This window comes from Pseudophryne corroboree, unplaced genomic scaffold (genome assembly GCF_028390025.1).
Source record: "Pseudophryne corroboree isolate aPseCor3 unplaced genomic scaffold, aPseCor3.hap2 scaffold_471, whole genome shotgun sequence".
Taxonomy (NCBI): domain Eukaryota; kingdom Metazoa; phylum Chordata; class Amphibia; order Anura; family Myobatrachidae; genus Pseudophryne; species Pseudophryne corroboree.
Window position 1 is genome coordinate 96,368 of NW_026970083.1, and position 12,622 is coordinate 108,989.

The 12,622-nt window shown below is 40.4% G+C and overlaps 4 non-coding genes across 4 annotated transcripts; all 4 read left to right on the plus strand.

The window, feature by feature from the left end:
* Nucleotides 1–271: 271 nt before the first annotated feature.
* Nucleotides 272–435, plus strand: LOC135027744 (U1 spliceosomal RNA). Its single transcript, XR_010224146.1, has one exon. It is a non-coding gene; the product is annotated as a U1 spliceosomal RNA (small nuclear RNA).
* Nucleotides 436–587: 152 nt separating this feature from the next.
* On the plus strand, nucleotides 588–750 carry LOC135027785 (U1 spliceosomal RNA). The gene has a single exon (XR_010224185.1). It is a non-coding gene; the product is annotated as a U1 spliceosomal RNA (small nuclear RNA).
* Nucleotides 751–1,424: 674 nt separating this feature from the next.
* Nucleotides 1,425–1,588, plus strand: LOC135027690 (U1 spliceosomal RNA). Its single transcript, XR_010224094.1, has one exon. It is a non-coding gene; the product is annotated as a U1 spliceosomal RNA (small nuclear RNA).
* A 151-nt stretch (nucleotides 1,589–1,739) lies between these two features.
* On the plus strand, nucleotides 1,740–1,902 carry LOC135027828 (U1 spliceosomal RNA). The gene has a single exon (XR_010224223.1). It is a non-coding gene; the product is annotated as a U1 spliceosomal RNA (small nuclear RNA).
* The last annotated feature ends 10,720 nt before the right edge of the window (nucleotides 1,903–12,622 follow it).

Here is a 12,622-nt window from a genome sequence, read left to right on the forward strand (position 1 = left end):
TAGGAGTCATACTAGGTAGGCAAGCTGTTTTAGCAGTAGCCAGATCAGCTACAATCTTATTGAGGTCTTCTCCAAAAGGAGATTCAACTGAGGCAGCACAAGGGAACTCTCATCTGGGGACAACAACTGCAGGGAGAACACATATTTTCAGATGAACATGGTAGGGCAGAAGGCTGCCTAATACTGAAGCACCCCCAAACAACAAATCAAATGCAACTTACTTGACAATGATGTGCCTGAGCAACGGCCCTCCCCAGCCCTATCCCAAATCATACTTATTTTGCATAGGAGATACCATGGTCATGAAGATTGTTCTCCCAGGGTGAGGTTCATTCATTGCATTCTGGGTATGCTGACCCCTGTGATTTCCCCAAATGTGGGAAACTCGACTGCATTATTTGTGGTAGTGGGGGACTGTGTTTGTGCTTTCCTCTGGTCAGCTCTGGTAAAAGTCAGATTTCTTTGTCTCAGATCTTCCTCTAGCCTTGTTCTTCTTTCGAGAGTTCCCTTGTGCTGCCTCAGTTGGATCTCCTTCACTTGACAGGGGGGTGCCCGAGCAGCGACCCTCCCCAGCTCTAGCCCAACTCCTACTTACCTGCCAGGTGAGATACTATGATCATGAAGGTGCTTCTCCCAGGGCAAGGCTCACCCATTGCACTCTGGGTGTGCTGCCCCTGCGATTTCCCCAAATGTGGGAAACTTGACTGCATAATTTGAGTTTTCCCTGGTCGGCTCTCATGTAATTCAGATCTCTTTGTCTCAGGTCTCTCTCCAGCCTAGTTTGCTGTCTGGTTCCACTTCTTTTTTCTTGAGCCCCTCCCTTCTATACCCTTGTGCACTATCCTGACTTCTCCTCCCGTCTGCTTACTTTGTGCCTCCCAATGCACAATGCAAACTACGGGTAGTGCTGCAGGGCCCACACCCTTTTACTTGCTTTACAGAGCAGCTCTGGAGCTGTTACAGTGCCCAGCTGCAGCAAGAAATCAGCTTGAATGCTTCAGGGGCTGGGGAATGGCCAACATGAGCCCCACACCGAAGGAGGGTGGGGGTGCTTTATGCGAACTAGGGGTCATCCAAGCACCACAAAAGGCCTCCATGCCCTGCACGCTCCTTTTCTCTTTTCATATGCAGACGAGGGTTGAAGCCAACTTTGACCCACTGCTTGGATGACATCACCATATTCAAATCCATCTGCTGCAGGCCATCCCCCAGGAATGCTTGCACTAGTTGTTGCATTTGGTTTGTTGTTTGGGGGTGCTTCAGTATTAGGCAGCCTTCTGCCACCCCATGTTCATCTGAAAATATGTGTTCTCCCTGCAGTTGTTGTCCCCAGATGAGAGTTCCCTTGTGCTGCCTCAGTTGAATCTCCTTTACTTGACAGAGATGTGCCTGAGCAGCGGCCCTCCCCAGCCCTATCCCAAATCATACTTATTTTGCATAGGAGATACTATTGTCATGAAGATTGTTCTCCCAGGGTGAGGTTCATTCATTGCATTCTGGGTATGCTGACCCCTGTGATTTCCCCAAATGTGGGAAACTCGACTGCATTATTTGTGGTAGTGGTGGACTGTGTTTGTGCTTTCCTCTGGTCAGCTCTGGTAAAAGTCAGATTTCTTTGTCTCAGATCTTCCTCTAGCCTTGTTCTTCTTTTGAGAGTTCCCTTGTGCTGCCTCAGTTGGATCTCCTTCACTTGAAAGGTAGTGCCCGAGCAGCGACCCTCCCCAGCTCTAGCCCAACTCCTACTAACCTGCCAGGTGAGATACTATGATCATGAAGGTGCTTCTCCCAGGGCAAGGCTCAGCCATTGCACTCTGGGAGTGCTGTCCCTGCGATTTCCCCAAATGTGGGAAACTTGACTGCATAATTTGTGTTTCCCCTGGACGGCTCTCGTATAATTCAGATCTCTTTGTCTCAGGTCTCTCTCCAGCCTAGTATGCTGTCTGTTTCCACTTCTCTTTTCTTGAGCCCCTCCCTTCTATAACCTTGTGAACTATCCTGACTTCTCCTCCCGTCTGCTTACTTTGTGCCTTCCAATGCACAATGCAAACTACAGGTAGTGCTGCAGGGCCCACACCCTTTTACTTGCCTTACAGAGCAGCTCTGGAGCTGTTACAGTACCCAGCTGCTGCAAGAAATCAGCTTGAATGCTTCAGGGGCTGGGGCATGGCCAACATGAGCCCCACACCGAAGGAGGGTGGGGGTGTTTAATGCGAACTAGGGGTCATCCAAGCGTCGCAAAAGGCCGCCATGCCCTGCATATCCCTTTTCTCTTTTCATAAGCAGACGAGGGTTGAAGCCAACTTTGACCCACTGCTTGGATGACATCACTTGCTGCCTTTCCAATGAAGCAAGTTTAATTTAGTAATAGGTGAAAAACCATCCCTACAAAGGTGTTAATCAGATACTTGGCTTTGTGGACACTTTTCAGAGAACAAATTTGTTAGCATAAAAATAAAGCCAGAAAATGAAGAGCTGTTTAATCACTCAATTGGATTTTTCTGCAAGCGTATTTCTTTTTCTCTGCAACCCACTGCTAAGTTGTGCTTCCTAGCTGTTCTTTTATAAAATCACTTAATCAAATCTAACTCTGATTACATCAGAGAAGGCCAGGTACCCTACACCATAAGAGGGGGTTTGAAATTTTGACTTGTCTACTTAAAGATCACCAAAATCTGATAACAAGGTAAATTACGTCCCTGGGTAGGATTGAACCACCAACCTTTTGGTTAATAACCGAACACGCTAACTAATTGCGCCACAGAGACACATTGCAAAAGTATATACTGACAAAGGCTAATAAGCATTCATCTAGAACGTTTCCTAGAAAAACTTTAAAAAGTCAATAATCTGGAGAGTTTTTGTAAGATGTTTCTTCCATCAACCAATGAAGAAACACATTGGTACTTTCCCATGATGAGTGAGTGCTTCAGGATCTCTTGCACTTACATGTGCAGCAGAGTACTGCAATGGAAGCATGCTGGGCCCATAACCCAGAGGTAGGCAGATTGAAACTATCCTCTGCTATATGCATTTTTTTTTGTTAATTAAAGTAATCCAAAACTGGGATTGATATTTTTGCTCTTTTATTTTTACTTAAAGTACAATAACTTTTATTATTTTAATTTGTTTTAATAGTATATTGACAGTATTGTTTTCTTTCAAAAATCCACTTAATTTTCTTTACCCTATTATTCAAATGGTAATTGACAAAAACAAACTACATTGTCACCAGAAGAGCAATACAAAATGTACAAGTGATATATTAAAATCATCTTTCCAGCTTGAATTTCAATGATGCATTGGGGCAACGATTTTGTGAGAAACCTCTTCACCCTTAAATAAAGATTTTCTTAATTCCTTACCTGTGTGCTAATTAGATATCACCTTGTTTTCACATTAAACAGACTTCCACATGAGAAAGCAGCAAGGATGCAGTGGCGTTAATGTTTCCTGGTGTCAACCTGTATTATTTCAGTAGATATTGAAATGAGGATGCATCTTGCTGCCTTTCCAATGAAGCATGTTTAATTTAGTAATAGGTGAAAAACCATCCCTACAAAGGTGTTAATCAGATACTTGGCTTTGTGGACTCTTTTCAGAGAACAAATTTGTTAGCATAAAAATAAAGCCAGAAAATGAAGAGCTGTTTAATCACTCAATTGGATTTTTCTGCCAGCATATTTCTTTTTCTCTGCAACCCACTGCTAAATTGTGCTTCCTAGCTGTTTTTTTTTATAAAATCACTTAATCAAATCTAACTCTGATTACATCAGAGTAGGCCAGGTACCCTACACCATAAGAGAGGGTTTGAAATTTTGACTTGTCTACTTAAATATCACCAAAATCTGATCACAAGGTCAATTACGTCCCTGGGTGGGATTGAACCACCAACTTTTTGGTTAATAGCCGTACACACTAACTGATTGCGCTACAGCGACACTTTGCAAAAGTACATACTGACAAAGGCTAATAAGCATTCATCTAGAACGTTTCCTAGAAAAACTTTAAATAGTCAATAATCTGGAGAGTTTTTGTAAGATGTCTCTTCCATCAACCAATGAAGAAACACATTGGTACTTTCCCATGATGAGTGAGTGCTTCAGGATCTCTTGCACTTACATGTGCAGCAGAGTACTGTAATGGAAGCATGCTGGGTCCATAACCCAGAGGTAGGCAGATTGAAATTATCCTCTGCTATATGCATTTTTTTTTGTTAATTAAAGTAATCCAAAACTGGGATTGATATTTTTGCTCTTTTTATTTTACTTAAAGTACAATAACTTTTACCTTTTTAATTTGTTTTAATAGTATATAGACAGTATTGTTTTCTTTCAAAAATCCACTTAATTTTCTTTACCCGATTATTAAAATGGTAATTGACAAAAACAAACTACATTGTCACCAGAAGAGCAATACAAAATGTACAAGTGATATATTAAAATCATCTTTCCAGCTTGAATTTCAATGATGCATTGGGGCAACGATTTTGTGAGAAACATCTTACCATTAAATAAAGATTTTCTTAATTCCTTACCTGTGTGCTAATTAGATATCACCTTGTTTTCACATTAAACAGACTTCCACATGAGAAAGCAGCAAGGATGCAGTGGCGTTAATGTTTCCTGGTGTCAACCTGTATTATTTCAGTAGATCTTGAAATGAGGATGCATCTTGCTGCCTTTCCAATGAAGCATTTTTAATTTAGTAATAGGTGAAAAACCATCCCTACAAAGGTGTTAATCAGATACTTGTCTTTGTGGACTCTTTTCAGAGAACAAATTTGTTAGCATAAAAATAAAGTCAGAAAATGAAGAGCTGTTTAATCACTCAATTGGATTTTTCTGCCAGCATATTTCTTTTTCTCTGCAACCCACTGCTAAATTGTGCTTCCTAGCTGTTTTTTTTATAAAATCACTTAATCAAATCTAACTCTGATTACATCAGAGTAGGCCAGGTACCCTACACCATAAGAGAGGGTTTGAAATTTTGACTTGTCTACTTAAATATCACCAAAATCTGATCACAAGGTCAATTACGTCCCTGGGTGGGATTGAACCACCAACTTTTTGGTTAATAGCCGTACACACTAACTGATTGCGCTACAGCGACACTTTGCAAAAGTACATACTGACAAAGGCTAATAAGCATTCATCTAGAACGTTTCCTAGAAAAACTTTAAATAGTCAATAATCTGGAGAGTTTTTGTAAGATGTTTCTTCCATCAACCAATGAAGAAACACATTGGTACTTTCCCATGATGAGTGAGTGCTTCAGGATCTCTTGCACTTACATGTGCAGCAGAGTACTGTAATGGAAGCATGCTGGGTCCATAACCCAGAGGTAGGCAGATTGAAATTATCCTCTGCTATATGCATTTTTTTTTGTTAATTAAAGTAATCCAAAACTGGGATTGATATTTTTGCTCTTTTTATTTTACTTAAAGTACAATAACTTTTACCTTTTTAATTTGTTTTAATAGTATATAGACAGTATTGTTTTCTTTCAAAAATCCACTTAATTTTCTTTACCCGATTATTAAAATGGTAATTGACAAAAACAAACTACATTGTCACCAGAAGAGCAATACAAAATGTACAAGTGATATATTAAAATCATCTTTCCAGCTTGAATTTCAATGATGCATTGGGGCAACGATTTTGTGAGAAACATCTTACCCTTAAATAAAGATTTTCTTAATTCCTTACCTGTGTGCTAATTAGATATCACCTTGTTTTCACATTAAACAGACTTCCACATGAGAAAGCAGCAAGGATGCAGTGGCGTTAATGTTTCCTGGTGTCAACCTGTATTATTTCAGTAGATATTGAAATGAGGATGCATCTTGCTGCCTTTCCAATGAAGCAAGTTTAATTTAGTAATAGGTGAAAAACCATCCCTACAAAGATGTTAATCCGATACTTGGCTTTGTGGACACTTTTCAGAGAACAAATTAGTTAGCATAAAAATAAAGCCAGAAAATGAAGAGCTGTTTAATCACTCAATTGGATTTTTCTGCCAGCATATTTCATTTTCTCTGCAACCCACTGCTAAATTGTGCTTCCTAGCTGTTTTTTGATAAAATCACTTAATCAAATCTAACTCTGATTACATCAGAGTAGGCCAGGTACCCTACACCATAAGAGGGGGTTTGAAATTTTGACTTGTCTACTTAAAGATCACCAAAATCTGATGACAAGGTCAATAACATCCCTGGGTGGGATTGAACCACCAACCCTTTGGTTAATAACCAAACACACTAACCGATTGCACCACAGAGACACTTTGCAAAAGTACATACTGACAAAGGCTAATAAGCATTCATCTAGAACGTTTCCTAGAAAACTTTAAAAAGTCAATAATCTGGAGAGTTTTGTAAGATGTTTCTTCCATCAACCAATGAAGAAACGCATTGGTACTTTCCCATGATGAGTGAGTGCTTCAGGATCTCTTGCACTTACATGTGCAGCAGAGTACTGCAATTGAAGCATGCTGGGCCCCTTAACCCAGAGGTAGGCAGATTGAAACTATCCTCTGCTATATGCATTTTTTTTTTGTTAATTAAAGTAATCCAAAACTGGGATTGATATTTTTGCTCTTTTATTTTTACTTAAAGTACAATAACTTTTACCATTTTAATTTGTTTTAATAGTATATTGACAGTATTGTTTTCTTTCAAAAATCCACTTAATTTTCTTTACCCTATTATTAAAATGGTAATTGACAAAAACAAACTACATTGTCACCAGAAGAGCAATACAAAATGTACAAGTGATATATTAAAATCATCTTTCCAGCTTGAATTTCAATGATGCATTGGGGCAACGATTTTGTGAGAAACATCTTCACCCTTAAATAAAGATTTTCTTAATTCCTTACCTGTGTGCTAATTAGATATCACCTTGTTTTCACATTAAACAGACTTCCACATGAGAAAGCAGCAAGGATGCAGTGGCGTTAATGTTTCCTGGTGTCAACCTGTATTATTTCAGTAGATATTGAAATGAGGATGCATCTTGCTGCCTTTCCAATGAAGCAAGTTTAATTTAGTAATAGGTGAAAAACCATCCCTACAAAGATGTTAATCAGATACTTGGCTTTGTGGACACTTTTCAGAGAACAAATTTGTTAGCATAAAAATAAAGCCAGAAAATGAAGAGCTGTTTAATCACTCAATTGGATTTTTTTGCCAGCATATTTCTTTTTCTCTGCAAACCACTGCTAAATTGTGCTTCCTAGCTGTTTTTATAAAATCACTGAATCAAATCTAACTCTGATTACATCAGAGAAGGCCAGGTACCCTACACCATAACAGGGGTTTTTGAAATTTTGACTTGTCTACTTAAAGATCACCAAAATCTGATAACAAGGTCAATTACATCCCTGGGTGGGATTGAACCACCAACCTTTTGGTTAATAGCCGTACACACTAACTGATTGCGCCACAGCGACACTTTGCAAAAGTACATACTGACAAAGGCTAATAAGCATTCATCTAGAACGTTTCCTAGAAAAACTTTAAATAGTCAATAATCTGGAGAGTTTTTGTAAGATGTTTCTTCCATCAACCAATGAAGAAACACATTGGTACTTTCCCATGATGAGTGAGTGCTTCAGGATCTCTTGCAATTACATGTGCAGCAGAGTACTGTAATGGAAGCATGCTGGGTCCATAGCCCAGAGGTAAGCAGATTGAAACTATCCTCTGCTATATGCGTTTTTTTTTGTTAATTCAAGTAATCCAAAACTGGGATTGATATTTTTGCTCTTTTATTTTTACTTAAAGTACAATAACTTTTACCATTTTCATTTGTTTTAGTGCAAATGGCATATCAGCAGTCAGCACTAACTGGTGACATGCCATTTGTACAAGTAAGCCATGTGTGACTAATATATAAACATGCTTTATTAAATAACACCTCAAACTATCATACCCAGGATTCAAACCTATAACCTGTTGAATTTTAATCAAACACCCTACCCATGGAGCTACTTGATCCTACATCTTTTCTAACCTCCAAAAACAGATTCAGTTGCATTTTCCAGCGTGTTTTGTTTGCGCCTTTGCAAATGTCTTACATCGACAAACTTATTTAGTACTATTTTGCAAATAGGGTTACATTGTCGCAACATTGTGTTCCCTAATTGCTTGATTTTTTAAATGCAACAATTGATAAAGACACCTGATAATTGCTCTGTGGAGTCTTATTTTGTGTTTTGTGTTTAGTCTTTAGATCTGAATTTGAATGTACTTGTGAACTAACTTAATTTCCTACTTCTAAATTCATTCCTAAATTCACTACTTACATGAATCCTGTAGTTGGGCATTTTGGGACTTCGATTGTGGGCATTGTTTTGTGTCCAGACCAGCAGCAGGTGGTGTGCATTTGCTGGAAAGGCATCGAAGACCTCCGATATGCTGCATCTCCTGATGTGTGTCTCCCTCAAGTGGCTGTCAGCAAATGCCTGCTAGACACCCCATTCCAAGCTGATTGTGACATCATGGAACATGCATCATAGAACAGGCATGCTAAAACATGGGTCTTCAACCTGCGACCCTCCAGCTGCTGTGGAACTATACATCCCAGCATGCCCTGCCTCAGTTTTAGCATACCTTAATAGCAAAACTGTGGCAGGGCATGCTGGGATGTGTAGTTTCACAGCAGCTGGAGGGCCACAGGATGAAGACCCATGTGCTAGAGCCAAGCCGCAGGTACATTGAATGCTAGCAAGCTGAATATTTAAATCCTTTTTGTTCCGCAGCATTCCAATGCGGAAGATTCCATGGAACCAGAGATCCTTCCATTGAGAAGGACATGCTGCCTGGATGACTACACTGTGCAAATTAAATCACGGAGCCAGTTGGCTTGTGGGTGGCTCTGGTGACTGGGTGGTTGGGTGGGTGGTGTGTCGGAAGTGGAGCGCATGCAAATGATTGTGTATCATCCAGCTAGTGAGAGAGAAAACTCATGCAGGAGTGTGCCTGCTTGTCAGTGGGTTATGCACCTTGCCAGACGTTAAATCTACATAGAGCAGCTGGAGGGGACAAGAGCAGGTTTGCAAAATATAGATAGAAGAGCATATATGCTGGCGCATTCTCCATGATTGTGTCAGCTTATGTTTTGGTGCACTGCACTTTCCTCCACTAAGTTTTAGCCATTTTTGTTAAGCTCAAGTGTAGTTTCTTCTCGGCCTTTTGGCTGTGATCTTGTATCGTGGTTGAAGGGTCTGCTGGAGGGAGGGATTGTTTTCTTCATTGGCGAAAGACCAAAGATATTCCAGGATGGAAGGCTTGGGAACACTATCTGTTTTTCAGTTGTGGAAGAGCACAGAGGTCGGATTGGACTACATTCTATAGTAAAGGATATCTTTCTATTTATTGACCCTCCCCTTATATGTGTCTGTGTTACAATAAAGCTTCGGTTTTGTGAATCCCTCACCCTCTTACACTCCACACCCATAGCCTTATTAACTGTTGTATTATTGTATAGTTTAAATGTATAGTGCAGTTCATGATTTATAGTGTAGACTGGCCTGTGCTGTAGTTCTTGAACTGTACTATACCGTCAGCATTTGTATTGTGTTTTGGCTGTGCTGCAACACTGTATTTATGTGTGCAATGTTTATGTATGTTTTTTTTTATGTCAATAAAGACTGCTTTTTCAAGCCAATATCTGAAAACAATCAATGTTTATCTTTGATGGCAATAAAAGTGGTATGATATTTGATGCTTTTGAAATCCAATATCTGATATGTCCCCTATCTGGGAACCATATATTAAATGGCTTTTCAGAAAAGGGAGATGGGAGAAGTGCTTTCAGTACTTGTAGGACCGATGCACATAAAGAAGCAAAAAAACATACATAAACATTACACACATAAGTACCGCGTTGCGGCACAGCCAAAACACAATAGAAATGCTGACGGTATAGTACAGTTCAAGAACTACAGCACAGGCCAGCCTACACTATAAATCATGAACTGCACTATACATTTAAACTGTACAATAATACAACAGTTAATAAGGCTATGGGTGTGGAGTGTAAGAGGGTGAGGGAATCACAAGCCCGAAGCTTTATTGAAAGACTGACACATATAAGGGGAGGATTAATACATAGAAAGACATCCTTTACTATAGAATGTAGTTCAATCCGGTCTTTCAACTCTTCCACAATTGAAAAACGGATAGTGTTCCCAAGCCTTCCATCCTGGAATATCTTTGGTCTTTCGCCAATGAAGAAAGCAATCCCTCCCTCCAGCAGACCCTTCAACCACAATGCAAGATCACAGCCAAAAGGCCGAGAAGCAACTACACTTGAGCTTAACAAAAATGGCTAAAACTTAGTGGAGGAAAGTGCAGTGCACCAAAACATAAGCTGACACAATCATGGAGAATGCGCCAGCATATATGCTCTTCTATCTATATTTTGCAAACCTGCTCTTGTCCCCTCCAGCTGCTCTATGTAGATTTAACGTCTGGCAAGGTGCATAACCCACTGACAAGCAGGCACACTCCTGCATGAGTTTTCACTCTCACTAGCTGGATGATACACAATCATTTGCATGTGCTCCACCTCCGACACACCACCCACCCAACCACCCAGTCACCAGAGCCACCCACAAACCAACTGGCTCCGTGATTTAATTTGCACAGTGTAGTCATCCAGGCAGCATGTCCTTCTCAATGGAAGGATCTCTGGTTCCATGGAATCTTCCGCATTGGAATGCTGCGGAACAAAAAGGATTTAAATATTCAGCTTGCTAGCATTCAATGTACCTGCGGCTTGGCTCTAGCACATGGGTCTTCATCCTGTGGCCCTCCAGCTGCTGTGAAACTACACATCCCAGCATGCCCTGCCACAGTTTTGCTATAAGGTATGCTAAAACTAAGGCAGGGCATGCTGGGATGTGTATTTCCACAGCAGTTGGAGGGTCGCAGGTTGAAGACCCATGTTTTAGCATGCCTGTTCTATGATGCATGTTCCGTGATGTCACAATCAGCTTGGAATGGGGTGTCTAGCAGGCATTTGCTGACAGCCACTTGAGGGAGACACACATCAGGAGATGCAGCATATCGGAGGTCTTCGATGCCTTTCCAACAAATGCACACCACCTGCTGCTGGTCTGGACACAAAACAATGCCCACAATCGAAGTCCCAAAATGCCCAACTACAGGATTCATGTAAGTAGTGAATTTAGGAATGAATTTAGAAGTAGGAAATTAAGTTAGTTCACAAGTACATTCAAATTCAGATCTAAAGTCTAGGTAGGCCTCACGTCCTGGCAGCCGCCAGCATTTAAAAATGCCTTGATTAGAGGTACGGAATTAAATGTAGATAAGAAGAAGACACAAAATAAGACTCCGCAGAGCAGTTATCAGGTGTTTTTATCAATTGTTGCATTTAAAAAATCAAGCAATTAGGGAACACAATGTTGCAACAATGTAACCCTATTTGCAAAATAGTACTAAATAAGTTTGTCGATGTAAGACATTTGCAAAGGCGCATCCAAAACACGCTGGAAAATGCAACTGAATCTGTGTTTGGAGGCTAGAATAGGAAATGTGCATCGGTCCTACAAGTACTGAAAGCTCTTCTCCCATCTCCCTTTTCTGAAAAGCCATTTAATATATGGTTCCCAGATAGGGGACATATCAGATATTGCCTTTCAAAAGCAGCAAATATCATACCACTTCTATTGCCATCAAAGATAAACATTGATTGTTTTCAGATATTGGATTGAAAAAGCAGTCTTTATTGACATAAAGAAGCCATAAAACATACATAAACATTACACACATAAGTACTGTGTTGCAGCACAGCCAAAACACAATACAAATGCTGTCGGTATAGTACAGTTCAAGAACTACAGCACAGGTCAGCCTACACTATAAATCATGAACTGCACTATACATTTAAACAATACAATAGTTAATAAGGCTATGGGTGTGGAGTGTAAGAGGGTGACGGAATCACAAGCCCAAAGCTTTATTGAAAGACAGACACATATAAAGGGAGGATTAATAAATACAAAGATACCCTTTACTATAGAATGTAGTCCAATCCGGTCTTTCAACTCTTCCACAACTGAAAAACGGATAGTGTTCCCAAGCCTTCCATCCTGGAATATCTTCAGTCTCTCGCCAATGAAGAAAACAATCCCTCCAGCAGACTCTTCAACCACAATACAATATCACAGCCAAAAGAGCGAGAAGCAACTACACTTGCGTTTAAACAAAATGGCTAAAACTTAGTGGAGGAAAGTGCAGTGCACCAAAACATAAGCTGACACAATCATGGAGAATGCGCCAGCATATATGCTCTTCTGTCTATATTTTCCAAACCTGCTCTTGTCCCCTCCAGTTGCTCCATGTAGATTTGACGTCTGGCAAGGTGCATAACTCACTGACAAGCAGGCACACTCCTGCATGAGTTTTCTCTCTCACTAGCTGGATGATACACATTCATTTGCATGTGCTCCACCTCCGACACACCGCCCACCTAACCACCCAGTAACCAGAGCCACCCACAAGCCAACTGGCTCCGTGATTTAATTTGCACAGTGCAGTCATCCAGGCAGCATGTCCTTCTCAATGGAATAATCTCTGGTTCCATGGAATCTTCCA